Here is a 27,948-nt window from a genome sequence, read left to right as displayed (position 1 = left end):
TCGCGTCGGAGGACGCATCATTCGGGCGAGCAGTGATGAGAGCTGCAGACCTGAGCGTACCCACTCAAAGGACCGGCTCTGGAACGTCCCAATGTTGAGCTGTGTCACCAGGACCATTGAAAGAGAAAAAGGGATTTTTGTAAGAACTTACCGTTCGAATCCCTTTCTCTGATATGGTCCTGGTGACACAGCGATCCCTCCCTTACGCTCAGTAAGTATGCCAGGTTCATGATGTTTCATGTTATATGGTTAAAAGTTATTTTTGAAAAATGTGCATATAATGTGTGCAGGCGTTTGTACTGAGTTAATGTATTCCAGTGGCTTTGAAAGATTGAACTGAAGAGTCCGGGATGCAGAAGGGAGGAGCCTACCACTCTAAAGCTTTAGGATAGGTGCCTGGCTCCTACGGACCCTCCTACATCCCAATGTTGAGCTGTGTCACCAGGACCATATCAGAGAAAGGGATTCGAACGGTAAGTTCTTACAAAAATCCCTTTTTTCCGAAGTTCACTTCTAACATCTTCACACTTCAATATAGAATAGAATAGAATCAACTTTATTGGCCATATATGCTTGCGCACACTAATTCTTGTGGATTTCAGTGCAGCATCAAGCAGGGATGAGGGGGGGATGACATTAATACGGTATATTGGGACATTACATGCGGGGGGAACATGCCCACCGAGCTGTGCAGCGACTAGGCAGCCATCAGCGGCACCACTGGTCGTTGCAGCAGCCAGGTGGGTAACAATATAAGCTGGGACAGTTCAGTTTTCACATGGGACACATACCCGCCGAGCTGCACAGCGCCTAGGCAGCCATTCAGCGGCGCCACTGGTCGTTGCAGCAGCCAGGTGGGAACAATATAAGCAGGGACAGTACAGTTATCACACAGGGAACACATTCCCGCCAAGCTGCACAGCGCCTAGGCAGCCATCAGCAGCGCCACTGTTCGTTGCAGCAGCCAGGTGGGTAACAGTATGAGCACAGCAATGAGGTAACAGTGTGAGCAAAGACAGCACAGTTCTAACAGAGACAGTAAAGTTATCACATAGAGGACACGGGATACATATGGCTGAGTGCACAGTTCCTAGGCAGCCATTGCAGCGCCGTCTTGCATCTTCCTGTTGGGAGAGGTGTGGGTGGTGGGGGCGGGGGGAGAGAGAGTCACTGAGGCCTGGGGCTGGAGTTGGTGGGGTAGAGAGAGTCAGTGAGGCCTGGGCAGAGTCAGTGAGGGCTGGAGTTGGGCCCTCCCTGGGCTGAGATCCATGCCACGATGTCTCCTGGGGGCACCGCTGGTGCCCTCCTTTAGCTTTCCCTCACTCTACCACCGATGGTCACCCGGAGCCTGGATGCTGGGGTCGCGGGATAGATGCCTGCAGACCTCTGTGTGAGGCCTCTGCTAGGCCGGACCGCCGCTGCCTGGGGGGATCCCGGCCCTCTCTCCTCTTCACTCCCGGTGGCCATCTCAGCTCGCGATCCCGCAGTGGGGCTGAGGGGCCGGGGAATGAGAGCTCCGTGGATGGAGCTGGAGCTGCTCTGGAGGCCGGGGATGGTGGAGCTCCGTGGATGGGGGACCGGAGCTCCACGTGTATGCGACCATCCCCGGCCCCACTGGATGTAACAGGAGGCCAGCAAAAGACATACAAGACTTACAACGTATAACATAAATCAATACTGTATTTTACAATATGAGGCTAATAGAGGCTTTTGCTTTTATGATTTTAAAGATTTTATAAATATTTGTTTGAGGCAAAGGAGTTTTATAGTTACCAGTCCCGCATCAAAATAATGGCATCTCCTGTGGAAATAATATAATGTGTATCCACTCCTTTTTGGCGTAGTAGGGCAGTCTCTGTAGGGGGTATATTGTGCCCCCTCAACGTTGTTTGATGGACTCCAAACACCAATAGGGTACAGTTGTGACCAATTCACAACGGAGAATGCTTTGATGTAACAATATTACCAGCATTGCATCAGCGGTTGGTAGCGGTGACCGAACTTTCTTAGAGGCTTACATATGCGTTTCTCCACCTGTAGTCCACATCATCAGTTTCCTCAGATAAGCCTCACTCCTCCACTGCCTCTGTTTTTATGCTGTCATGTTCGCGGGGTTTGCCGCGAATGCGCTTCTGGATTCCACTTCCGGGTTGCGCTTCAAGCTTCTCTTTCGTCCCAGTATTTATAAAGTTGCCACGGCCATCTTTAATCCATATCCAAGCCTCAATCTCAGTGTCCATTTAGATGAAGCCAGCGGCCATTTTGGATTAATGTCCGTTTTTATCCAGGACTTATTATCAGCTTCATTTCTATTGGTCCTGCGGCCATTTTAGTTAGTACCAAGCCTTTTTTTGGAATCATAAATACAACCAGGTTATTTTTAACGCCTCTCTTTTACAAAAGCCGATCTCCACTTCCTTATACTTATAAACATCCATGCTCAGAATATTTTATTATAGCCAAAGCCTCATATTACCTCTTTTTCATTTACAATAATTTTATATATTAGATGTCATAATCTTAATATAGCAGGTCGACGAATAGCTGGAAATCCATTCGCAACTCAGTCACCATCGAATGATTTTCCCACTGTGTGCTGTCTGTGTGTAACCCAGAACCTACACTACCTGGCCCTTATTCTAGTTCACTCACAAAGGCAAATTCCTTCTCAAATGGACAAATCCATGTGCACTGCAGGTGGGGTGTCAGGCGCCGGGGGCACACTCTGGCAGGGAAGGGGTGCCCGGCCGCCCAACAGCGTAGCGTCTGGTTGCTCGGCAACCAGAGACGCTAGCCGTCTCCACGTCAAGACGCAACCCCCCGCAGAAGCCGTCGGGGTTGCTTGGCAACGAAGGACGCCTCTGACAGGCGCCGGAAACACCTCTCCCTGCTCTGGTGTTGCTGGGCAGCGTGCAGGACGCTGTCCAGCGCGCGTTATCCCAGCAGGGATTAATTAGGCTACTGCCCATTGGTTACACTCCCTTTTTAAGGGGAGTCAGCTCAGCCAGACCCCGCCGGTGATAGCTTCCGCTCTGACGCTGTCACCTGCCTGATCCCGCTTCTCCTGTTCCCGTGCCTGTCTGTTGCTGCTTGGAGCCATCCTGATCCTGTCAGTCAGTTCCTGGTACTGTAAGTTCCCCTTTTGGGGGTCTGGTTCTTTCCCCTTTTGCAAGTTGCCCGTCTGGGTATTGTTTGGTTTATTAACCCTCCGTTTGATTTTCTTGAGGGCATCTCCAGCAGTTGCTGGGTGTTCAGTTTACCCTGTCTGGGGTTTGCCAGTTGGGGTTATCTTCTTTGTTCTGTGTTTGTGCGTATCGTTTCGTTGTGTGCTTTGGTGTGGTGTATTTATATTGTGTATGCGACGTGGTCGCAGTTGGTGACGACTAGGTCGCTGGCGCCTTTTGCTGCGTTAGTTAGCTTCGGCAAGTTGCCTTTTTCCTTAATTTCAGTTAGGGTCCCTCAGCTAGATTATCCTTTTGACTGTACCCTGAGGGGGTCCCCGGTTCTTTGTTCTTACCTAACTCCTGGCTGCACCGGAGCTAGGGCGGTCTTAACTCGCCCTCCCAAACGTGGCGGCTACAGGCGAAGCCTAGTTCTCGCAGGAACCGGTCACCCAACTCTGGGGGTCAACAGAGGTAGCGTAGGACTCCGCCGTGGCTGTCCTAAACAGCAGTCCCGGCTACGGGTGCACACCCGAAACGTAACATGGGGTAGATGTAACTTGTGCAGAGAGAGTTAGATTTGGGTGGATTTTTACTTCAAAGTGAGATCTATATTGCAGTGTAAAAATAAAGGGTACTTATGTATTTGTCGGGCGCCAACTAAGCAAATAGCTTAGTGGGCGATTCTGCGTAAGAAAATCACATTGTATTGAATGCATTTTTTGCATGCAATGCGATTTTCCTATGTAATTTATTCACTGCACTCTGGCCTTGGGCGGTGCCATGAGATCGCATTGCATGCGATCGCATGCGATTTTATAGGGTGCGATGCCATTTAATGTAGTATACACTTGTATGACATACAATGGGACTTAGGCACCCCCCCCCCCCACTATCCACACCACCCCGAAGCATAGCGAGCTTCATTACATGTATTCCGCGTCCGCTCGCCATGCTTCAGGCTCGGTGGCTCGCCACACTATATAAAATCAACTCCATGCCGACGTGGATAGTGGGGGTATGAAAAGGTTGGGAGGACTAGTTCCGCTGCGCTCGCCACGCTTCGGGGTGGCGTGGATAGTGGGGGGTGCCTAAATCCCATTGTATGTCATACAAGTGTATAGTACATTAAATGGCATCGCACCCTATAAAATCGCATGTGATGCGATCAGGTACTTGTTTCCTAGCACGGCGCCCACTAAGCTATTTGCTTAGTGGGCTATTCTGCATAGTGAAATCGCATTGCATGGGCCATTTAGGGCAATGCGATGTGCAATGCGATTTTCCTATGTAATTTATTCACTGCTCTCTCTGCCCCGGGCCATCGCATCTGCCGCAAAATCGCATCGCATGTGATTTTATAGGGTGTGTGATGCCATGACATTAGGTATACAATAATATGATTGTATGTCCCAAAAATAGGTTTAACGCACCCCCACCACTATCCACGCCACGCTTCGGGGTGGCGTGGATAGTGGTGGGGGGTGCGTTAAACCTATTTTTGGGACGTATGCTGTGGCGAGCCCGAAGCGTGACGAGCGCAGCGAGCCCCGCGAGGGGATGCGGAATACATGTAAAGTAATCTGCGTCCGCTCGCCACACTATATAAAATCAACTCCACACTGACGTGGATAGTGGGGTAATAAAAAAGTCAGAGGACGCGTTCAGACGCCCCTCGCCACGCTTTGAGGTGGCGTGGATAGTGGGGGGTGCGTTAATTCTATATTTGGGACATACAATCATATTATTGTATACCTAACGTCATGGCATCGCACACCCTATAAAATCGCATTGCGGGACATGCGATGCAATGCGATATAGTGGTGTAATATAAGAAAAAAATGAAAACATTGCATGGCATGCTGCTATAATGGCCCATGCGATGCGAAGCGATTACCCTACGGTGCCGTACGTAGAAAATCTGGGCACTGTTCTAGGAAACAAGTACCTGTGATCTCATCGCACCACCCAAGGCCAGAGAGCAGTGAATAAATTACATAGGAAAATCGCATTGCATCGCGTGCGATCGCATCACATGCAAAAATCGCATGCGATGTGTAGCGATTTCCCTACGGTGCCGTACGTATGTTAATTGGGCGCCCGGCTAAAACATAAGTACCAAATAAAGCAGTCAGTATTTACTGTGCACTGAAGCAAAATAACTCACCCAAATGTAAATCTATCTGCACATGTTACATCTGCCCCACCTGCAGTGCACATGGGCCCTTTTTCTAGTTGAATCGGACGGATGTGTATTTCGGACAGGAACCGAGTGTTCTTAGCCCCACCTATCGTACGGATCGCTCACACCGTCCGAATGCGGTAAAACGCCAACCAAACGGACCAAGAGTGGATGTTTCATGTGAACACCTCCTCCATCTGTGGGAACCTCCCCATCCTCCGATGGTCGCCGACCATCGAATGATGGACCGAGCGGTCAGGCAGCACCGAGTGCTCCAGACCACTCCAAGATTTCTCCGTATGAAAGCAGGGATATGGGCGGGCAGCTGACATCCAGTTATGTCAGCTGTCCGCCCCCCACACGTGCGTTACGGCCGCATTACCATACGTACGCCCAGCGTTTCATGGGAACGCCCATGAAACGCAGGGCGTACGCATATGGTAATGAGCCAAAACTCCCCTCTCCACCCCCTGCTCGGTTAGTTCCGTACGATAATTTTCTGCAGGGACCTCACGCCGTGTTCGTACGTGTGAGGCATTCGCACATGCACAGATACGCCTCTGCACATGCGCAAACGCCATCCATCAGCTGTCCATCCACACTCTGAGCCATCCGACTCAATCAGAATAAGGGCCATGGTTTTGTCCATTTGAGAAGGAATTTGCCTTTGCGAGTGAACTAGAACAAGGGCCTGTGTGATAGAAACAGGCTGATCGAGGCTGATGTCACACACCCTCCCTGACACTCCCAGGTAACGGACGATTACCACCCACAACTGCCAGCTTCCTGTCAGTCAACATGCGAATGGCTTATGATTAGACAATACGCTGGATCTGGAACAAATGCACACTACAATCTGTACGCATGTGCAGTCTATCAATAATGGTCCGCCTTGCAAAGTCACAGGTCTGAATAACCCCCAATGTAATAAATAAGTACCAATGTGTACAAATGACCATGCCCAACAGTATATTGTCTGTGAAATGCTGCAGATAATGTATATGTGATGTGCAGGATACAACAGCATGCATAGTATAAACTGGAAGTGGAAAACAAAAACAAAAAAACTAAGTAAATGTTCCCATTAATGGAGAGACCACAATACAACCAACCAGGGATAAAAAGCTGCCTGTTCCCAGTTCCAGCTGCTCTTGGGAGGACTGTACCACTGAACTGAAAGCAGGGGTCTCAGCAGCAAATCTTTTATGAACAGCTACTTCCCCCATCTCCTGACCTCGTTTGTCTCAGGAATTGCATTGTGCATATTTAGTTTATAACATAGCAAATACTTATATCAGTATAAGCATTCAAAGTAGGTCTGTGTGTAGGCGTGCACTTGTTGCTGTCCCCCCTATCCGTCTCCCATGAATGGTAGGTCTGTGACATTACTATAATGCATTGCATGCTCTGCTGGATGATGGAGAGCAAGGCACAGGCTGCTAATAAGTGTCTGCAATCAATGTATTAGGGGGCATGATCCAGGAGGAATGTGAGTTTATACCTCCTGTGCTACTGGCCTGTGTGTAATATATGTAACAGCTCGTCGCGTATTACATCTCTACAATTATAGCTGCTGATGTGAGGATGCTGAGAGTGTGCTGCCCCAAGTGGCCCCTCCTCCTGCTACTGATGGAGCAGCATACATACACGGCATCATCCTGCTCACTACACTACACAATGCTAGAGGGTCAGGGTGGTCATTGCAGAAGGAGGTGACTGGAGATCTGTGGGCAGCCTGTGTGATACAATGCCTTTATTACCAGCAGAGCATCCACTCATACTAGATTGCGATGGGAAGCATCCTACTGTATAGCATGTTTGTAAGTGAACATGGCAGCATCACACCCCTACTATGACAATGAGCAGCTTGGGCTGGACACAATGGACACCATCTGCATCCCGCAGCCTTTAGAATGAGATCATTGAATAGATGGTTGCCTGTTAGAGAATTCCAAGGTATGTACTGCATAGATTATTCCTCTGCTTGTTATAATATATAGGAACCTATGCACATCCTGAGGTTTTCTACCCTATACACTAGCTTAGACAATGAAATATATACATTTTCTGTTTCTGTTTAATGTTTGGAATTTTTTTTTAAATGATCATATGAAGTCTGTATACAAAGAGATCGTGTGGCATCTCCATGCCTCGGTACAGCGCTGTACTATTGGCAGACAGAGGCACACAGCTAGCCAGTTACACTAGCTGGTAAATAAGATCTTACTTGTAGGACCTTACTACATAAAAGGGTTGCAAACAGAGCAGATGCCCTGAATGTGTTCTACATTATTTTACTATATAGTAGTAGTCAGAATGTGTGTTCTGAAATTAAAACAATCCGTGCCTAATTAATACTTATATAAAATAATATTATACTGCTTAATACCAAATACAGGATTGCAGAACGTCTACAATCGAACAAGATAGAAGTTCGATAAGAAGAAACTATATTCTGTAAATAAATATAAATACTTTTTATTTGATACGAAGATGATTTTATAGTCAGTCTGTGTTACATGTGTGTGTGTATTGCGTCATACAGTGTAGTTATGTTGTCCTATATAGTGTGATTGCATTGCAGAAAGGGCATTAGGTATATCATTATACCATGCTAGGCTGAGCAGAATAAAAGGAGACATGCAGAATTACCTTTTATGAGACATGGCTGCCACATTTAATGGAAAAATATTAGGATATGTAAGAAACATGATTTTTAGCATTCTGTTATATGTAATAATAAGGATCAAATCTTGCAGTTTTTCTTTTGAATTGTTGTTTTCAAAAATCAAAATCAAATAATAAAATTCTGAATATAGTGGAGCAACATTGAGCCCCCATTTGTATGCATTGTGGGAAAACCTGTGAGAATGGCGGCCAACGACATGCCATGATATCAACGTTACTATTTTTTTATTTTATATAATCTTATATTTATTTCCTAAAAATGAAGTATAGAACTATTAAAGGGCATAAGTAAGAGAGAGCTAGTTTCCCAGAAGTGAGGAATGCCGACGATCTCTGACTTCTTTTTTATAAAGCTATAATCATTTTGCCTATTACCTTGTAAGTGATTTCTGCTTTAAATCAAACATCTGAGGTCAACGGCATCCCGCACATCTGGCAAACTGTGACCCTTTTACAGTGATGGCTAACCTTGAAACTCCAGCTGTTGTTGAACTACACATCCCAGCATGCCCTGCTACAGTTTTACTATTTGGTCATGCTAAAATTGATGCAGGGCATGCTGGGATGTGTAGTTCAACAACGGCTGGAGTGTCAAGGTTAGCCATCACTGCCCTATTATATATTACCCATAGTTTTCAATTGTTAATTTGAAAACTCGGGCTGGGTACACATCAGAGTGATGTGCTCCTGGCTGATATGCCAAAAGGCCAACATATATTGCCGCGCATACACACTGCACAATGCAGTAGTACGACAGCATGATCTAATATGCCATGCTTTAGGCAGCATGGTATTGTACACATTTTTTTCTGATTGATCTACAACACAGCCAACCAAAAGCTATCATGTACGATCCAAGGGATCACACAATCGGATGTATACACTGGACGATCCGGCCAATAATTCATTCTGACTTGGCCGGAAACAACATATCATGATGAGATTGTTTAAGTGTCTACCTAAACTACAGTATGTAGCTTTTTGGCATTCCACACTTATTTATGTATTAAATATTACTAGCTAATATACACTTTCACCAGGAGAGCTCTCTCGCTAAGACAGTGGTTCCCAAACTGTCTGCCTTGGCACCTTGAGGTGTCAGAACACTTGCAGGGGTGCCTTGGATTGGTGGTCCAGTACCAATTATTTCTGGCCAGTGTAATAGGCAAGACCAATGCTGGTGGCTTTCAATATTATATGTGGAAAACAGAAGAATACATAACTAAACATACTGTAAGGATCTCATCAACTGAATTGAATTAATTTTATATATTTTTTTCCTAAATTTCTCAATAAGATACTTGTGGCCTGAAAATTTGGATTAAAAAAGTTTTGGAGCCACTGGCCTAAGGAGCAGAATTGTGGTTGTCGTAGATATTCTTTCATCCCTCCCTAGATATCCTACCCCTTATCTGTTGTTGCTGTTTGTCAAGTTACTGCAGCCTGTAGGAAATGTGGACACCTAATGTAACACTGACGTAACAGTAGGCATCTAACTTGCAAACAAACCCTTAAGCTTTGGTTTTTATTAGGCATGTGCAGATACAGATTTTTTTTTTTAAATTGCGTAATTTTTATTGAAATTTTAGGTGTTATATAACTACACGTCAAAGATATATTAAACACTGCGATACATACATCAAGGGATAAAATAAAACAGAAAAAGATATAATATAGTAATATCTATCGTTATACATAGAAGCATGCATTAGAGGAGTGTACAGTCAGACGAGAGTATTATTTTAGACTAGAGGAGTGCGTACAATCAAGCAATAGCAGTATGTTAGTCTAGCAAATCGCTTTTTCCGTAGGATAAATTTGGAACTTATACTGAAGGCGCCATTCAGGTTTTCTAAGTAGGAGAGAGTACATTGCCAGATCACACACACAACCCCGTAAAGCACTTAATCAAATTGTTGCAAAGGGTAGAAAAAAAACATTAACGCATCACAGCAGCATCAAAATATAAAATCCGGATGGTGAAATAACCCCAAAATAAACCCACTAACTGCTAACAAAATAAATCCCTGGAAAACACCCAAAGCAAACCTCCCCATAACCCCCCACCCTGTATGAACTGACCCCAACTGTGGTATACCTGAATCCCTATTAACTTACACTACCCCTCTACCCATTACTATCTGCTATAAACTATAGAAGAAGTAAGTTAGTGGTCTATAGCTATATAATAGCTAAACTACCAGAAAAAAACTAACCTACCCCCCCGTCTTGCCCACCCACCTATCTATATATATACTGTACTCCCTACTAACTAATTTAACTAGCTAACCCCCCCTCCCCCCCACCCCCACAAACAAAGGATAATGACCGAATATCTGGCAGGGGCAAAGAAAATAGGATACTTTTTATAATATATAGGCAACTTGAGGGTAAGAATTGTAAAGAATCCAGGAAAGCTTGCGAGAAAAGGAAAAGGAGGACAAGCCCCCAGTGATACAGTTACAAAATAGGTAAAACCCCAGGTCAGGATATACAAGGTCCACCTCCCCCATCCATCTAAATATGTTGATCGGACTACACACAAGGCCCTGGTCTACTGCCAAACATAAGGTATATGAGGATAATCTAAGAAATATGTGGCATTTAAAATCACATTCTTATAAAGCAGTAAACAGGATATAAATACAGAAGTATAAAAATCTCAGTATGACAAGCAAACAGAACATGCAGTTATATGTCAGAAAAGGAGCAGCCAATAATGGCAAACGTGGTGGGAAAAGGTTCTGTCATGCAAGGATTGAAGAAGTTCAGTCTGGCCAGGCTCGAGTCGCCTCCCACTTGAAGCCGCATATATTGCAGTCCCACCACCATATACCCAGATACACACACGCACCAGTCGCCAGTGTTGAGACAAAGGTTCCAGAATCCTCCCGTCCAGCCAAGGATAAGGAAATGAAAATGTAAAGAAGTATTTTCCCGCCGAAAGCACGGTCGCCGGAGCTGTAGGGTAGGGCTTCATATAAACCGCCCAATCTGGAGGCATATCCCCAGTGGAAGTATGGAGGGTTCACAGGGTCAGTGTACAAGGACAAATCAACCTCTATCCAACAGACCCGATCCAGAATGGTATCAGAGGATTCAGAAGCTACAGGCACAGAATTTGTGGAGTTAATATTTACATCCCCCAGAGCAGCGAGGACCCTCTGCATAGAGGCAGTAATGGCCTCCAGAATAAGATACAGAGGATCAGACATAGTCAAAGTAGTGCATATAGGATATACTGCAAATAGGTAGTGAAGAAGGCAGAATGGTGGTGGCTAGCACACCACACACTGCCTTGATGCAGAGTGCACAAATAAATAGGGAAGTATTCACCACAGAATATCTGCTCTGCACAATCACAGTCGTAGGCACAGCAATAAGTTGAAATCGTGCAGGGTATTAGAGTCCAGGCAGGAGTAGGGACCACATCCACCAGGCTTTAAAGATGGCGACGGCTGCCCAGGGATCGACGCCACAGCAGGACAGCCCGTGGCCGGCCAGGAGGACAGGAGATAGCCACAAAATCAAGTGAAATAATTAGCTCCACCTGTGGATCTTTTAAAATGTGTCAATGAGTAATAAGAACACCTGTGAGGTGATCTGGAAACCTGCACTGTGTGGGGTAATGAGGACCGAGTTCAAGAACCACTGGATTGGAAGAATGGTCTAGAGCAGTGGTTCTCAACCACAGTCCTCAAGTACCCCCAACAGTTCATATTTTCATTACTCACTGACACATTTTAAAAGATACACAGGGGAAGCTAATTATTTCACTTGAAGACTGAGGTTGAGAAAAACTGGTCTAGAGTGTGGCAACTACAGATTAATGCCCCCAAAAAATCAAATATCAAGCATTTGAGTCTCAAAAACCCAAAAGCTAAGTATAGTATTAAAGCATTAGGTACTTGTATACTTTCACGGCTCCCATCGCATGCCATATGTAGTGGCTTGCGATGGCATGCGATGCGATGCGATTTTTCCGGGTTTTTTATGCATTTGTTGTAAAAATCGCATGCGATGGTATGCGATTTTGATCACAAATGCATCCAAATGCATTTAAATTAGTAGCAAACATGTTAAATGCACCCCAAATGTCTTTTTTCACACTGTACCACCCCCACTATCAACGCCAACCCGAAGCGTGGCGAGCACAGCGAGGCCGCGAGGGGCGGCGGTACGCGTCCTACGACCTTTTCATACCCCCACTATCCTTGTCGGCGTGGAGTTGAGAATAGAAAGTGTGGCGAGCCACCGAGCCCGAAGCGTGGCGAGCGGACGCGGATACCTTCACAGGTATCCGTGTCCCCTCGTGGGATTCACAGCTATCCGTGTCCCCTCGCGGGATTCACAGCTATCCGTGTCCCCTCGCGGGATTCACAGCTATCCGTGTCCCCTCGCGGGATTCACAGCTATCCGTGTCCCCTCGCGGGATTCACAGCTATCCGTGTCCCCTCGCGGGATTCACAGCTATCCGTGTGCCCTCGCGGGATTCACAGCTATCCGTGTCCCCTCGCGGGATTCACAGCTATCCGTGTCCCCTCGCGGGATTCACAGCTATCCGTGTCCCCTCGCGGGATTCACAGCTATCCGTGTCCCCTCGCGGGATTCACAGCTATCCGTGTCCCCTCGCGGGATTCACAGCTATCCGTGTCCCCTCGCGGGATTCACAGCTATCCGTGTCCCCTCGCCACGCTTCGGGCTCGGTGGCTCGCTGCGCTCGCCACACTTCCTATTCTCAACTCCACGCCGACGTGGATAGTGGGGGTATGAAAAGGTCGTAGGACGCGTACCGCCGCCCCTCACGGGCTCGCTGCGCTCGCCACGCTTCGGGTTGGCATTCATAGTGGGGGTGGTACAGTAACATATGCCCTTTGGGGTGCATTTAACATGATTTTAACACGTCAATGATTTCTGTGAAAAATGGCATTGCATCGCATCGCATGCGATGCGATGCGATTTTTTCCTATACAATGCCCATCGTGGGAGCCAAGCATTATACCAAGCATTATAATGGAACCTTCTGTGGAAAAAAGGGATATAAATAAATATATAAATAGGCCCCTTACTGTACATTCAGTATGCTTTTGCATAAACCTTTCTTGCACATAGCTGTAACCAGTATTACAGGGGATTTTTTAAATTTCTTGCTTGCACATCTAGCTGTTCTAATAGGAGTTAAAGTCATCCATATATCCATAAATAGATTTTGCTCTTGTAAGCAGTCCTGCAACACAAAACATTGACTTTGAGCCACTGATGAAACACAGCAGTGAATGCTAATTAGGTTTGTTAATAAAAAGCCTGTTTTCAGGATGTGAAAGTACTGTAGCTGCTATTGTGTGTGTTATGTGTGTCTATTCCTAATACAACAAAAGAGGGTAGTGCTGGAGTTAAGTATTGAAACAACAAGAATAAAGTCCCTATTGGCTGATGGTTGTTCACATACATTATAGTGTTAACATGTCCTGCAGTTCCCATAGTGATGCTTATGGTCAACCTTATAGTATCATACTGTAAAATATAATAAAGGTAAATCGAATTCAATTATGTGTTTGCACAGTTGGTCAAATAACAATATTAGCGTTACAATTCCACAGCTGGTTATTGTTTTCTCTTTTTTTTATATAAATGAAAGCTAGCTCATCACACCGGAGGCAGGATCTAGGTAGTGGCTTACTGTGATCATTGGAGCGTGATGCACTGTATTACATTCACTGCACTTTGTTTGAGGCAGACCATAGCTTGTTACAGGTCTCTCGGGGGAGATGGCCGCTGGGCCCTATTCAATGCTGTCTTCCCCGACAGCATTGAGCAGGGTTTCTTGGTAGAACAAGCCTGACTTCACAAGAAGTCGGGCTCGTTCTGCCGAGAACGGCCGGGAAGTGACAAGCTGCGGCTGCAACTCGCGGCCACGCCCACTTCTCGTCCCACTGCGGACGGGACATTGAATCCCGCCTGCATGTTCTCGGTCGAGCTGACCGAGAACGGGACAAGGTCATATCGGTCAAGCAAGCTCGACCGCTGTGACCTACACATTGAATACCCCCCTTAATGTTATGTATTCTTCATGGGTTGGCATTAATCGCTAAAACATTTGGAAACCCCTTGCCAGAAATCCTGTTTTTGCCCCTGTAAGTACATTTAAGAAAACACTCCTAATGGGCAACTCTAAGGCTTAGGGCGGTATTCAAACCCCCGCTGAAAATAGCGGCGGGTGCCTATTTAATGTTCTTTTTCCCAACAGCATTGAACAGCATCTCGGCAGAACAGATCCGACTATAAAAGCAGTCAGGCCTGTTTTGCAGAGAACGGCTGTGGATTGTCGAGATCACGGCCGTATCTCGTGGACATGCCCCCTTTTCGTCATTCGGCAGGACATTGAACTGCCTAATATCAGATGAGCGGGCCAGGGTCACGACTGTTGGGACATCCTGACAGTCGTGACCCAGGATTGAATACAACCCCTTAGTCTTATGCATGAAGGGGGTCAGTGATTTGGGTAGTTATGGTGAAGCCTATTTAACAAAGAGCATTATTGCAGTAGGAGTATCACACTGCACATTGCAGCAATATGGTGTGCACTAATGCTAGTGTATATTAAACTGGGGCATTCGGCAGTAGGGTGAAGAAGGATGATGCTGACATTTCTGTAGCGGAGAGATGGGAAAAGGGTGGTGGCCAAAAAAAATAGGTGGCAAAGTCAAGCTTATTGAGAGAGGAAGGATGTTGAAGGTGGTGAAGCAGTGGCAATGGTCGGAGGACTAAAATCAAAATCTTTGAAGTAGAATTGTTTAGCAAGAGAGAGTGGAGCTATTGGATAAGAGAGTAAAGTCTTTGTGGAGTGATGCCCTCCTGAAAGTCTGGATTATGACGGTCCGTATACCGTCATCGGAATCCAGGCTGTTAAATGACTGACAGGGGCTATTTTCCCACTGGGGGTACATGACACCTATAGAGGGAGAAGAGAACCTGTGTGCGAGCCATAAAGCCCACAGTGTGGCGAGCACAGTGAGCCCGCAAAGGGCTTTGATGCGCTCAACCCCCTGTCGGAGTACTGGCAGTCAGGATTTTGATGTCTGTATACTGACCATCGGAGTCCCGACTGATGGCCACTGTACCACACCCATGTGGAGAACAATTATTTTGTGGAGATTAAAGTGCTAAGTTTGAAGAGGCAACTATTGTGAATTGATTGGAGAGGGTACAAATGGGTCAGGCAAGAGACTATAAAAAGTGGTGTAAGGTTAGGGAGTGGAATTAGGGCCTTATTTTGGTTGACACGCAAAGCTGTGAATTTCGCAGATTTGCGTGACATTTTAACGCCGCCCGCACAAATGTCAGCCCCCCCTCCTGTTTTGCATAAACATCCATTCGCAGCATGCATGCGTGAGGAAATCATTTGATGGTCGCCAACCATCGAATGATTTGTACATTGTAAAACCAGCACACCCACGTCATCGTACAATGTAAACCCCACACACCCACCATAGGAACGCCCAGCGTTTTCACAAGAACGCCTATGAAATGCTGGGTGTTCCCATGGGCACCACCCATGCCTCCCGCCTGCTCTGCTAGCTGTGAACAGGATGGTGAGCAAGCAGTTTTCCCTGCCCGCTCGCACCAAGCGGCCGCACATGCGCATAACAATTTATGTGCATGCGCAGTCGCTCATCTCTAGGGCTTCCCCAAAATCTGAGTTTGCATTGCTGTAGAATCCTATTGTGTGTGATTCTAATTATTTCGTTTTTATTACTGCATAGCTTGTTATCGCACATATTTTACCTATACCTTAGTATTCTAATGCTAGTACTTACCGTACACTTTAATAGACCCAGTCCTGCTTATCCTTACTTCAATATCAGCTATGTATGATTAGCCTGTTTTACCCAAGAGGAAGGCTTTAAGGCAAATGTTCTGTTAATTATTGTACTAAAGGTTTATCACAATTAAATGGCGAAAACGCTGTGTATACGGTCAATATAATCTCACTGCAGTGACCTAAAACAGTAAAACATCCCATAAATAGTAATACAATGAAAGTAATACTGTATATTGTGCAAATCGCATCTTTTTATAAGCAGAACACAAGAGTTGCTATGGAGATAATCTCTGTATTTTATTTCAAGGGCTTAGGAAATGAGATGCTTTAGTGACAACTTTGTCACAGTATAATAACTAGTAAATATGTACAGTAAGACCCTGGTTATTCTTCCAGTAGAATTTATAGATAATATGTTTAGTGGACAATGTAGAAATACATCACATAGAAGATAATCAAATTTGGCAATGTGAATGAAGTTCTAAGTTTCTGCTCCATTTATAAAACATGCATAATTGGTAGATACTGATACCATTATAATTTGAGGAAAGAGGTTTGCTGTGCTGACATTACACTCATGTGCAATGAATCAACCATAAGTTAGTCCAGGTCTGGTCACATTTATACAAAAGTGAAGGCTCAATAATATTATAATTAAAAATGACAAGCAAAAGTGTTTGACGGTAGCACCATACACATTGATAGTTATTACATGCCGAACATGTGACCCACACAAGATAATTATTAGCAAGTCTGTTTCATAATCACACCCTTGCCTGCAAATCCCCATAACAGTGCACCCAACCAATGCTCTCGTAGAAGCATTATACTGGCACGCACACCTCAACAAAACCAGCCTGCAATTGGTTTTGTTCTCATCTAGGGGCCCATTTATCAATTAATATTTGCAGCTAAAACCCCAAAAACAAGCGTTTTTGGGGGTTATCCGCAAATATCAAGTATCTCCTGAATATATGTAGGAGGTACCGCAGCAGGAATCTCTGATCCCTGCTGTGATCCCTCCTGCACTGCCGCCGGCTGCATCCCCCATAGGTTACTTAAGGTTCCTGGGCTACCACCATTCTGTAGCCTATGGGATACAAACCACACTGCTGCCAGGGAAGTGCGGTCAGCGGGGGGGGGAGGGGGAGGTCAGCGCTAACCGCGCATGTATCAACATCGCCCAGCCTCGCATCAGGTGTCCGGGGCTACTGCCATTCTGAGATGACGGTAGCCCATGCTAGCCTATGGTTACAGACCGCACTGCCAGCAGGGGTCAGCTGGGGGTCATCACTAACTGCACATACGCAGACCTACGGCACCCGGCTGAGCAGTTCATAGGGACAGGCTCCCTGTGTCTGCCCAGTGTTACATTCAACCTATAGGACCGCATATTGCAATCCGATCCTGGGAGGTAGATCCCATAAAGGGCCCTCAAGTGCTTAAGTAGGCCCTTAGAATTCTCGGTTCAAATGTGTTTGTGTTGTAATTATTGTCTATGGTATACAAAAAATATTCTACAGTACATAAAATATTTATTTTTTTAATTACACAATATGCTCTTGAATTTGTTGCCGAATTCGTATGCCTATTCTGACCACAGCTAACATCATATCTATTGGTTAATATAGTAGAAAAGTACCAGCAATGTTATGTGTTACAGTCTTTTTTTACATACATTAATAATACAGGGACATTTACTGTAGAAGGATAATGGGGGGTGGTACAGATGAGTGCTTTCAGATCAGATGTCCATGTTCTATGACTCCCACATTGTTGTGTATCTTTGTGACTTTTTAGTGTATCTCTTGTTACTTAAAGATTCAGCAGTAATTTAATAGCATTAAGAGAACTGTAGCCTTTTAGCTGAAATACAAACCACCCAACAGATGTCCCATGTGAATAAGTATGAATTACAAGGCTTTAGTGTCCTTTAAGCCATAATACAGGGCTGGTATGAAATAATGTAGGATTCAGAAGCCAGTAATACAAATCTATTTGGGAGCAGGAACTTATCTGGAATTAAGCTAGATGCATCGGATGCCCTATGTTGTAATATGACTTATTTAATTGTCTAGCAGTATTGCATGTCCTGTAAGCGTGACAGCTGGACACATTATAGGAATCATGTAAAACTGTGGTTAGGTTTGCTTAAATGAGAGCACTTCTCTACAAATAATGCGATTTGTTAAGGAAATGACTTTCAGCATTAATCTATACACTAGAAAAATAACTTCTGTGGGTAGCTGGGAGTGGGTATAACACAATTAATTGTTGGTAGCAATATGCATATATCTCCTTAGTAATTCTTCTATTACCATTGTGGTGGATCATGGGGACTTTATTTTTCATTAGTTTATTGTAGTTGTTTAAAAAAAAAAAAAATTTAAGATTGACAAAGAAAATCTCAGTATACAGGACCAGAATAATCAGCAAAAAATGCACTCTTATAGGACAGTCAACAAGGGATAACTTAGTACAAGTTCAAATGTTTGGTATATGAATAAAGCAGTAAAATAAGGCAAAACAGAAGTAATGGTGCCCATGCATACGGTATGTGGGATACGGCATGTGGATCGCATGCCATCGTATGTGTCACCAGACACGATGCGCGGGCCCTCCCTGCCGAATGTTGCATCGATAGATATGTGCTGCACATTATATTTATCGCATTGCATGTGTGATTGTTTGTGGTTTTTTAATGCAATCTGTGGCGGCTGTAGTCAGTGGGGCAAGTGGCAGGCAGCAGGAGCGCTGGCAGGCGGCAGTAGTCAGCGGAGGGCGGCAGAAATTGAAAAGACATTTCAAAGGACTGGGCAACCCTCTGATTGACTTAGAGAGAGATCTCTCTCAGCCAATCAGCAGCCACCTGAATGTGAGCCCTCTGATTGGCTGAGAGCTATCTCAGCCAATCAGTGGGCCGTACCAATCGATGTCTGATGTTCCCAGAGCGCTTATAATAGGAATTTTTCTCTCAAATTAGGTGCAATACCCCAAAAATAAAAGAGAAAACAAACAATGGTGTAATATTTGTCACGATCCGAGCTCTCAGACAGACTTTCTTACCGGCTAAGTGCCTCCGCAGGTTCAGCTTGCGGTCCAGATGTCATCCCTGCCGGCGTCCTGTCTGCCGTGCACCATCTTCGCTGCCATCTTCCAGTCCTCTCAGCGCTGCTGAGTCTGCGGCTGCACGGCGCACCGCTCTCCTGACTCCCAGTGACAGTACCCAGTGCACAGCAATCCGTCTGTCCGCCGCCATTGCTCCCAGTCACAAGCATGGCGTGCACAAACATACTTTCCCGCCATAGCAGACATGGGGGCTGCCATGTTTTTCCCAGTCACATGTTTGCTCTGTCCAATCCTGATGGTTCTGATCTCCCAGTCATACCTGCCCGGCCAATCCTGGCCACTCAGTGGGTATAAGTATGCTGGGAGCTCTCAGAACCATTGCTAGTGCTTCAGTTGTCTCCAGTGTGTGTTCAGCTGTCCTTGTCTCCGTGCAAGTGTATTCCTGCTGGTGTTGTCTCCTCTATGCTGCAGTGTATTCCAGGCATTCCATCTCCTGTGAAGTCCAGGTTATTCCATCTCCTGTGATCCTGCTTCTACAGCCCAGCACTCAAGCCTAGCTCCGGGACTCTGGTCCTTCCGATGTTCCATCATCGCTCACCATCGATGTTCCATCATCACCTGTAAAGTCCGATATTCCGGATCTCCAGTTTCCGTCCGTCATTCCAGACCCACAGTCTCCACTCCATATCCGATATTCCGGATCTGATGTTCCACCATCGATACCATACCATCATCATCCAGCTGTAAAGTATCGCTATCTGCATAGACTGTATCATATCTCCTGCATACTTTACTGCCTGTCTATTTACAACCATCTGCTAATAAAACTCGGTTGTATTTTATCATCTGACTGTTCATTGGCTTCGGGTGCACTGTCACGCATTCTATGCGTAAGGGTCCTCTCCAACCTCCCCGGTTCAGGTACTGGTCCAGGTCCCCACCAGAGGTCTCAGTCTCGTCGACTCAGACCCCTGGTGTGACAGTAAGCACTAGCCAAATGGATCCAGCCGCAAGCCAAGCATCACCATCCAGCCCTGTGCAGCAACTGGCTGTTCGCTTGGATCAGCAAGAGGCTGCGCAGAGCCAAGTGATTCATTGTCTCCAAGATCTGTCTTCCCGGCTGGATAAACTACAGACCACTCTCAGTGGCCCTGAGCCTGTCAGTGAACTTCCAAGTCCAGTTCATCCTCCTGTAATGGCTGCTGCACCTCGCCTTCATCTGTCTATCCCCACTAAGTATGATGGGAACCCCAAGACCTGCCGAGGTTTTCTCAGTCAGAGTGAGATTCACTTCGAGCTGCAACCCAGTAACTTCCCTACTGAAAGGGTCAAGATCGCCTACATCATCTCCCTCCTGTGTGGAGCAGCGTTAGAATGGGCGTCACCTTTATGGGAAAGATCTGATGCCATCTTGTCCAACTACAAGGACTTCGTGTCTACATTCCGGCGTATCTTTGATGAGCCTGGGCGATCAGCATCTGCCTCCACTGAACTCCTCCGTCTCAGACAGGGATCCCGCTCCGTCGGGGGCAATATCTGGTCCAATTCCAGATTCTGGCGTCTAAACTCTCCTGGTGTGATGGGGCCTTATACGCAGCTTTCTGGCATGGTCTATCCGACCGTATTAAGGATGAACTCGCTACCAGAGACTTACCCTCAGGTCTAGATGACCTTATATCATTATGCATCAAAGTAGACCTACGCTTCCGAGAAAGGGCTGTAGAACGTCACAAGAGCGCTCCAGTTAAAGTGCCAACTCCTCCGCCTTCTTTACCTGCTGCTCCCGTGGCTCATTCCAAAGAAGAACCAATGGAGATAAACCGCTTCCGTTTGTCCCCAGGAGAACGTCGACGTCGTCGGTTGGCACAGCTCTGTCTGTATTGTGCCGATCCTGCACATCAAATTTCTGCATGCCCAAAGCGTCAGGAAAACTCCTCCTCCTAGCCCGTCAAGGAGAGGGTAGGCTAGGAGTAATTAAGTCCTCTCCATCAGCAACTGATTGTGTACTTCCAGTTTCTTTACAAGTTGGTCAGCATTTCAAGACTGTCTCCGCACTTCTTGATTCCGGTGCCGCTGGCAACTTCGTCACTGCTGAACTGGTCCGCAAGTGGGGCTTGCCCACTGAAAGTCTTTCCAAGACTGTCTTCCTTACTGCTGTGGATGGCAGTAGGATTCCTGATGCCACAGTCTCCCGCAGAACTTTGCCACTTACACTGAGAGTGGGAGTCCTGCACACTGAACTCTTGTCCTTCCTGGTATTACCCCGAGCCACTAATGCTCTGGTTCTGGGTTTACCCTGGCTCCGTCTTCACAATCCTCGCCTTGATTGGAAGACATCCGAAATCCTTTCCTGGGATCCTTCCTGCTCCGGTACCTGTCTCCAAAAGGTACTCCCAGCTCGTCATTCTTCAGCCGATGCAGCAGACCTTCCGCCTCTTCCCTACCAAGAGTACTCGGATGTATTCAGCAAGTCTGGCGCCAATATTCTACCTCCTCACAGACCGTGGGATTGCCCTATCGACCTTATCCCAGGCAAAGAACCACCGAGAGGTAGAACCTATCCTCTCTCTCTTCCAGAGACTCAGGCCATGACCGATTACATCAAGGAAAATCTGGCAAAGGGATTCTTCTTCGTAAAGAAGAAGGATGGAGGCCTACGTCCCTGCATTGATTATCGCGGCCTCAACGACATCACAGTAAAGAACAGATACCTGTTGCCCCTCATCACCGAGCTGTTTGACCGTGTCAGCGGTGCAACCATCTTCACGAAACTCGACCTGAGGGGCGCATATAATCTCATCAGCATACCAGAGGGCGACGAGTGGAAGACGGCGTTTAATACCAGAGACGGCCACTATGAGTACCTCGTCATGCCCTTCGGGCTCAGCAATGCCCCAGCCGTGTTCCAGCACTATGTCAATGAGATTTTCCGGGACATTCTGTATCGACATGTAGTCGTATATCTCAATGACATTTTAATCTACGCCAATAACATCAAAGAACATCGTTATTGGGTCAAAGAGGTCCTGTCCCGGCTGCGAGCTAATCATCTATACTGCAAACTGGAGAAATGTGTCTTCGAGGTGAAGTCTATACCCTTCCTAGGGTACATTGTCTCTGGTTCTGGTCTACAAATGGACCCAGGAAAACTGCAGGCCATCCAAGATTGGCCAATTCCCTCTTCGCTGAAAGGTATTCAACATTTCCTGGGTTTTGCCAATTATTACAGAAAATTCATCTGTAAGTTCTCTTCTATTGTGGCACCCATCACTGCCCTAACAAAAAAAGGGTCCAATCCAGCGAAGTGGCCGGCAGAAGCCATCGAAGCCTTCCATCTGTTGAAGCAGAGGTTCACTTCAGCTCCTGTGTTAAGACAGCCTGACACCACCTTGCCCTTTATTCTCGAGGTCAACGCCTCCTCCGTGGGTGTTGGGGCAGTTCTCTCGCAGAAAGCGCCTGATGGACGTCTTCATCCCTGTGGGTTTTACTCTCGTAAGTTCCTGCCTGCAGAGCGTAATTATGCAATCGGCGATCAAGAGCTCCTCGCCATCAAGTTGGCATTAGAAGAATGGAGATATCTTCTAGAGGGCGCTGTCCATGAGATCACAATTATCACAGACCACAAGAATCTTCTGTATCTCAAGTCTGCTCAATGTTTAAATCCCCGTCAAGCCAGATGGACACTTTTCTTTTCCAGGTTCCGTTTCAAGCTGTCATTCTGTCCGGGGACACAAAATCGAAAAGCTGATGCCCTTTCCCGCTCATGGGAGCAAGATAGTGAGTCAAAGTCCACCCATCAACATTTTATTATTGATCCAGTGGCATTCTCCGCAACAGGAGTTTCAAATCTCACGCCCCCTATAGGGAAAAGATATGTAAAGCCAGCCCTAAGGAAGAAGCTGCTCTGTTGGGCGCATTCTTCAAAATTTGCTGGCCATGCAGGCATTCAGAAAACTTACGAGTTTATCACCAGGTCCTACTGGTGGCCGTCCCTCAAACAGGATGTACAGGACTTTGTCTCCTCCTGTGCTAAATGTGCTCAGCACAAGACCAGTCGTCAGTCTCCTCCTGGGCAATTGATGCCACTGTCAGTGCCACATCGTCCTTGGACGCATATATCTATGGACTTTGTAACTGATCTTCCAGAGTCTGACAAGTTCACTACCATCTGGGTGATTGTTGACCGGTTCACAAAGATGGCTCACTTCGTTCCCCTCACCGGTCTTCCGTCAGCTTCCAAGCTGTCCCAGCTCTTCATTAAAGAGATATTCAAGCTTCATGGACTGCCTCTTGAAATCATCTCCGATAGAGGGGTCCAATTTGTAGCCAAATTCTGGCGAAGCCTGTGCTCCCTGCTTCAAATCAAGTTAAAATTCTCCACAGCCTATCACCCTCAAACAAATGGCCAAACAGAGAGGGTAAATCAGGATCTTGAAGCATTCCTCCGCACATATGTCTCTTCCTCCCAAGATGACTGGGCTCAACTTCTTCCGTGGGCAGAATTCTGCCATAACAACCAATATCACTCTTCATCAAATGTCACTCCATTCCTTGCCAACTATGGGTTTCATCCTCGAGTTCCTGACTTCACTCTGCAACCTGTGTCCTCTGTTCCAGCGGTCGACACGACCATCCGGCAATTCATCAAATCCTGGAAGCTCATTCGTTCTTCACTCCTGAAAGCTTCAAGCAGGTACAAAAAATTTGCCGACAGGAAACGCAGAGCTGTGCCAGCCCTCCGTCCAGGAGATCGTGTCTGGTTGTCAACCAAGAATCTTCGATTGAGAGTGCCATCTATGAAGTTCGCTCCCCGATATATTGGTCCATTTCCAGTTGAGCGAGTCGTCAATCCTGTGGCTTACAAGCTCAAGTTGCCGCCTTATTTGAAAGTGCCAGCTACATTCCACATTTCACTGCTCAAGCCGCTGGTTCTGAATCACTTTCATTCCAAGCTCCCCAAGGCACCTAAGGTTTGCACCCAGCGTGGAACAGAAAATGAGGTCAGTAAAATCTTGGACTCTCGCATCCGATATGGTCGTCTGCAATATCTGATCGATTGGAAGGGCTACGGCCCCAAAGAGCGATCATGGACCAATGCCATCGATGTCCATGCTCCCAGACTCATCCGGGCGTTCCACTCCAAGTTTCCCCGCAAGCCTAAAAGGTGTCCTGGGGCCACCCTTAAAGGGGGGGGGTGCTGTCACGATCCGAGCTCTCAGACAGACTTTCTTACCGGCTAAGTGCCTCCGCAGGTTCAGCTTGCGGTCCAGATGTCATCCCTGCCGGCGTCCTGTCTGCCGTGCGCCATCTCCGCTGCCATCTTCCAGTCCTCTCAGCGCTGCTGAGTCTGCGGCTGCGCGGTGCACCGCTCTCCTGACTCCCAGTGACAGTACCCAGTGCACGGCAATCCGTCTGTCCGCCGCCATTGCTCCCAGTCACAAGCATGGCGTGCACAAACATACTTTCCCGCCATAGCAGACATGGGGGCTGCCATGTTTTTCCCAGTCACATGTTTGCTCTGGCCAATCCTGATGGTTCTGATCTCCCAGTCATACCTGCCCGGCCAATCCTGGCCACTCAGTGGGTATAAGTATGCTGGGAGCTCTCAGAACCATTGCTAGTGCTTCAGTTGTCTCCAGTGTGTGTTCAGCTGTCCTTGTCTCCGTGCAAGTGTATTCCTGCTGGTGTTGTCTCCTCTATGCTGCAGTGTATTCCAGGCATTCCATCTCCTGTGAAGTCCAGGTTATTCCATCTCCTGTGATCCTGCTTCTACAGCCCAGCACTCAAGCCTAGCTCCGGGACTCTGGACCTTCCGATGTTCCATCATCGCTCACCATCGATGTTCCATCATCACCTGTAAAGTCCGATATTCCGGATCTCCTGTTTCCTATTTCCGTCCGTCATTCCGGACCCACAGTCTCCACTCCATATCCGATATTCCGGATCCGATGTTCCACCATCGATACCATACCATCATCATCCAGCTGTAAAGTATCGCTATCTGCATAGACTGTATCATATCTCCTGCATACTTTACTGCCTGTCTATTTACAACCATCTGCTAATAAAACTCGGTTGTATTTTATCATCTGACTGTTCATTGGCTTCGGGTGCACTGTCACGCATTCTATGCGTAAGGGTCCTCTCCAACCTCCCCGGTTCAGGTACCGGTCCAGGTCCCCACCAGAGGTCTCAGTGTCGTCGACTCAGACCCCTGGTGTGACAATATTGTTACAATTGGAATAACACATACGTATGTGTTATTCCAATTGTAACAATATTACACCATTGTTTGTTTTCTCTTTTATTTTTGGGGTATTGCACCTAATTTGAGAGAAAAATTCCTATTATAAGCGCTCTGGGAACATCAGACATCGATTGGCATTGTATTTGTGTGTGAAGTGGTTCTTCACTGTCTATGTACCCTAAGCTGCTTTAAATCAGCGCACGATTTATTGGTTTTATCTGTGTCTTTGCAATCAGTGGGCCGTGTAGCACTGAGCTCACAGGTTTAATTACCACAATGGCCCTAACTTTGCAGAGTTTGTATGGTCTGCTCTGCTGGCGTGGGTTTCCTCCCACAATCCAAAAATATACTGTTAGATTATTTGGCTCCCAACAAAATGAACACTAGACTGAATGTGTTTGTGTGGTAGGGAATATAAATTGTAAGCTCCACTGGGGCAGGGACTGATGTGAATGTTCAAATATTCTCTGTAAAGCACTTTGGAATATGTGTGCGCTATATAAATAATTGGTAATAAATAAAATAAATAATAAATCTGGCTTTAACATCTGGGGCTATTCAATCACAGCACACTTTCCAGCTACCGAGCGTTAACTTATAGAATCTGTGATCATTTTCTGGAGCTATGGGTTTACAGCTTTGTGGCACCCACCATCAGGGTAGTTAACATGGATTTCTGTTCAAGCCTCCTCAGACTCAAACAGAAATCTGTGTTAACTGCAGATTACTTACAGGCTGCTGCAGCTATAATTTAATAGTTCAAGCAAATCAATTTGCCTGCTGTAATTAACTGTGGCTAATTGACTACTTTCCATAGGGATTCAAGAGTGGTGAGAGGTCTGGCCTGCAAATGGGAGGAAAAGTGGAGTCTTTGCAGGTGCCGCTTTGATACTTGATCCTAGCAAGCAAAACTGAAGTGTTATAAAACTTTTACCTGAAGGGATGTCAGGGTTGGTAAAAAGTGGAATAATAGGTCCTATTATCTGAGCCAAATTCTATCTGAGCCTTCACACTAACTAAAGGTCCATACAAACTGAGCTATTTTGCCCAGTGTGTATGCTGACCGATGATGGGGAAAATCACTGTGTCTCAAGGATTTCTTAAGGTGCTTGGTCTTTAACAATCATAGAAGAGGGGAAATTAATTTAGAATAAAACACTCAGAGAACGTCAGTGTTACGACCCGCCTCCGGCGAGTCGGTGTAAACGCAGCAGTCACTATGTACTGTGTGTATTTTTTTGTGTGCTCATCGGATCAGTGTTCCCGGGTTTTTGTTGGACACTTTGCCTTGTTTCCATGCATGCCTTGGTCTTTGGGTATGGCCACTTGGTATATAGACCCTGCCGGTTTTAGTCCTGTTTACTCCTGTTATACACTTAGTATATTCCTGGTTATTTCTATGTTCCCAGAGATTCTCAGAGTCCTTGCAAACTCCTGTCTGAGATTACTCCTGAGTTCAGGCTATTCCAGCCTGTGTATCCAAGACTTCTGTGCAGCAGCTGTGTCCTAGATTGCCTCCAGTCTGTCAGATCCTGCCTGTGTCAGAGAACCAATGTATCTGGTCTGTGTCCAGCTTCTGTGAGTACCAACGGCTTCCCCACACATTGTAGTGGAAGTCACACCCTTCATTACAGTCTGCCGTTGGTATTCTCACAGCGCCAGCTTGAGCCATAGCTCTTGTCCTGAGACAGAGTCATGGAGGCGGTAAGGGTGCAAGCCTAATCGCATGCCTACTTGTCTTGTGTATGTATCTTGTTTGTTTGTCTCACGGCAGATGCCAGAGGCATTGGTCTAGCCTGGCGACAGTGTCGCTTAGGCGGTTAGGTTGTAAACCTATCTGCAATACCTTGGTTATAGTTTTGTTTTGTTTATTGCAACGGATTCACATTATAGCGGTAAATGCCGCAAATCATGTGTTCATCTCCTGTTTGAAAGGTTGCATACTCTAATTTAAGTTCATGTGCAGAGGCTAGTCATCTTTTGTTATTTAGTCAGTTTATCCTTTTACTGACTTAGTTGGGACTTTGTGTCACTGCAAAAGACCAGGTGGCATCCCAGTATAGGGTGGAGCTAGTCTGCCCTGGAAACTCAGCTATTAGTGGCAAAGTCTAAGACCAGCGCAGGTGCCAGCTGACTCAGGGTATAGTGAGAGAGTCAGGGTCAGGCTCAGGTGCCTTGGCCACAGAAGCACAATTCAGGCTGTACTCAACTTCCTGCAGACCTGCCAGTCACAACCCCGAGATCACCCCAGATTATCCTAACAGTCAGTTTTGTAAGCATTAAGTTTGTACCTGGAATGTTGACTGTAATCAGTAGAAGTTGAAGCATGATGGAATGAACTAGATCAGATACCGTCAAGAGGAGATCATTGCATAGAGTGCAATATTAAGCTCTGATTTCCCCATTATAATTTTGTGAATCTTAGGGTTCTGATAAAGTTTACCAGCTAGAGGCTCAACGAGGGGGTTGCAGATCAAAGGGAAAAAAGGACACAACCGGCAAATATTGTTCACTATATTGCATTAAGAGATACAGTAGAGGTGGGTGATTGATACAACGTTTGAACTTCTATGAGAAATCATACCACAAATACCTAAACACCCCAGACATGGAAGACCATATGTGGTCAAAAGTTTTTTCGGCTTTCTGAAACAGAGATGGTCATTTTGGATGGTAAATAGAGTGAATCAGATCAATGATCATCATGGTGTAATCAAGTGTATTCTGGGTGAAAAGACGATTGGCAAGCATATTTCCATATATTTTGAGGTCTACATTT

The 27,948-nt window shown here is 46.2% G+C and overlaps 1 protein-coding gene across 3 annotated transcripts in view; it reads left to right on the top strand.

Moving 5' to 3' along the window:
• MANEAL (mannosidase endo-alpha like) overlaps nucleotides 1-27,948 on the top strand; it is a 57,199-nt gene that overhangs the window by 9,236 nt on the left and 20,015 nt on the right. The window contains exon 1 of one of the 3 annotated variants that reach the window (XM_083173588.1): nucleotides 6,774-6,832. The exons of 1 other annotated variant lie outside the window; for it this stretch is intronic. The gene's annotated coding sequence lies outside the window, so the exon portion shown is untranslated. Of the gene's footprint in view, nucleotides 1-6,773; nucleotides 6,833-6,854; nucleotides 7,300-27,948 lie in introns of those variants that run through there. One more of the 3 variants, XM_083173587.1, reaches the window with a different exon arrangement.

The sequence above is a fragment of the Crinia signifera genome, chromosome 2, assembly GCF_055691185.1.
Source record: "Crinia signifera chromosome 2, ASM5569118v1, whole genome shotgun sequence".
Taxonomy (NCBI): Eukaryota; Metazoa; Chordata; class Amphibia; order Anura; family Myobatrachidae; genus Crinia; species Crinia signifera.
The sequence above is the reverse complement of the archived record's forward strand: the minus strand, read 5'-3'. Positions and strand labels throughout refer to the sequence as shown.